Raw genomic sequence first — 2,694 nt, 5'->3', positions numbered from 1 at the left:
CTTTTAATGGGATTTGAATCTCTAACCTCTCATTTGAGATGTCGCTCTGCTAAGCCAAAGATAATTTTATTTTGATTTAGTAATTTGTTTGGTAGGGAATTGCGATCATTTTGATATTAAATTTAATTTTTGTAATAAATGCTAATGTTTAGATTAATGAACTTACTAAACAAAAGTTTAGGGGTATTTATTTATTCAGGATCAAACAAAAGGTCTCAGCTATCCTGTTTAAAATTTTAAAATATTACATCCAAAAATTAGATGCCTGTGAAAAGACTAATTTGTAAATTCAACAAAAAGTCCATCAAAATATTAACATTTTAAAATAAAACATTCATATTTATTTTAGTTTACAATACGTTCTCTCAGACCTCATTTATGAATGTACAGATTCTAGTTCGTAAAGTACAAGCATTTGCAGCAGAAGAGTTTTTAAGGAAAAACACATGTTCCTCCCCTTTGTCCTCTGCCACTCGTAATTTTCCTTTCCATCCACTTTTTTCAATCACTGCTTTGTAATTCCAATCCCTAGCCCTCATAAAATCATTTCCACCGATACAAACCAGCATCTTGGAGCAACCCATACCCGTTATTGTTGGATCCATATCCGGGTTAATCAACGGGTCATCCGGTCCGCTACTTCCCGGGTGAGCAAATGCCCACAAGCCATCCAAATAAGCAACCATTTCGGGTTTAATCCAATCGGACTCGTCACCCACCCGTTCTTTCCCCCAGAAATACGGGTGAAGCAAGATAGCACCCTGGAACCTTAAACCGGATGGGGTATCCGATCCGACCCGGATCGCCATGTGGTGGGCAATATTACCTCCGGCACTGTCGCCGCCGATGAAGATGTTTTGAAGATCGGCATATTCGTTCAACCACGGCTCTGGACCATTCCCGTTGACATGCTCCGCGACCCACTTGATCGCTTCCCATGAGTCTTCATAGGCGATCGGGAGGGGAAACTCCGGCGCTAGTCTGTAGTCGACGGAGACGGCGACGACGTTGGATTCTGAAACGACGAGGTTAACGAAGTTGTGGTACATAGAGGAGGTGGTGGTTTCGATGACGAATCCACCGCCGTGAAAGAAGATTAAAAGCGGGAGTTTTTGGTGGGAGTTTGTGGCTTTTGGTATGTAAAGCCTAGCAGAGATGTTGACTTCCTGTGAAATCACGACGTCTTTTGAAATGACGCCGGAGGAAGGATCGGTGCCGGCGGGAACAATATTGGGAACGTAAAGTTTCTGGATTCGACCGTCTTTGAATATACGAATCAAACCGGGGACTTCTTTGATGATTTCGTCGGTGGACGTGTCCATGTTGATTGCCGGAGATGCAAGAAGCTAACGATGAATTATGATTTTCAGGTTTCACTTGCCATGAATAAATAAGTTATAGGATGTTTTTTTAAGCCGATCCCATCTAGAAGACAACGTGGAGGGGCCCTTTGGGGCTTTGGCTTCTAGATGCCAAAGTCAAATGTTTTATTTTCCATATATATAAGACAAAATTTGAGAAATGGTCTTATGCGATTTAAAAAATAACACATGATTTGTTTAGGATTTTATTTTGTTTCTCATAGATATAAAATAAAATTTGAGAAATAGTCTATGCGATTTAAAAAATATACCACATATTTTTATATATATATATATATATATATATATATATATATATATATATATATATATATATATATATATATATATTCAAATGAGAATATTTCTTAATTTGAGAACAAATTTCAGCCACTAGTCGGAATCCACTTCCTGCTTGTTCGACACATCTCTCTGCCTCCCACCATCGGAAACCACTTCCTCTGTATTTCCTCTTCCTGAACTATCATCATATCTCGTTTCCCCGGCCACAAAGTTTTGGTTCCATCGGATCTAAAGTAGAATGCCACGAGATCTTCTAACGATCCAAAAGCCAATAAAAAAATTTCATTTTCAAAAAGGAAATCACATACATAAATTATTTCCAAAATCCATTACACCTTAAACATGTTCAATTTTTAGAGTAACAATATCAGTAAGTGCGGAAAACAGTTGATAGTGAATGTTACGTCATTGTAACATCCTGAGATTTGCAGGTACTTCTGAATCCTTTCTTTTATTATTATTTTGTCATTTGTAGTCCCCAGGGATGGAAGAGTGAAGCCATTAGAAGCCTAAGAGCTAAAGTTGCAACTTTGGAATCAAGAAGAGTACGTTAAGCGTACATTAGGTATGTTGAGTGAACTAGGTGCGCCCTAGTACGCTGGGCGTACACTTATATACGTTGAGCGTACTCATGTCAGATGGAAACCCTAATATTTAGGGTTTGGGTGCTATATAAACGTCCTTATAAGCTCATAACCCTCAATCACCTCAGCCTCCATAGTTGTAAGCCGTTTTCCCCAAACCCTAACCCCTCTCTTGAGTGTGTGATCTAAAAGTGTGTGTTTTGAGTAGTTGGAGAAGAAGGTGTTGCATCAAGAAGTTGGAGAAGGAAGGCAATCTTGAAGATCTGAAGTTATCTTGTCCTCTAGAAGCTCCAAGAGGTTAAAATCTCCAACCTTTATGTTTGTATGTTGTAGATCTTGCCTTATTAGCTTCATGACACCTTTCTTGTCCCAAAAAGTCTCAATATTGGTGGGTTGGAAACCTTAACCTAACCCAACCCATATAACCCGTTTAAGTATATGGGTTC

General features: G+C 38.8%; 1 pseudogene; it reads right to left on the bottom strand.

The window, feature by feature from the left end:
- Window positions 1-288: 288 nt before the first annotated feature.
- Window positions 289-1,407, bottom strand: LOC145047297 (putative carboxylesterase 12 pseudogene; annotated as a pseudogene).
- Window positions 1,408-2,694: the final 1,287 nt, after the last annotated feature.

This window comes from Lactuca saligna, chromosome 5 (assembly GCF_052625555.1).
Source record: "Lactuca saligna cultivar CGN05327 chromosome 5, ASM5262555v1, whole genome shotgun sequence".
Taxonomy (NCBI): Eukaryota; Viridiplantae; Streptophyta; class Magnoliopsida; order Asterales; family Asteraceae; genus Lactuca; species Lactuca saligna.
This window is presented reverse-complemented; position numbering and strand designations above follow the sequence as displayed.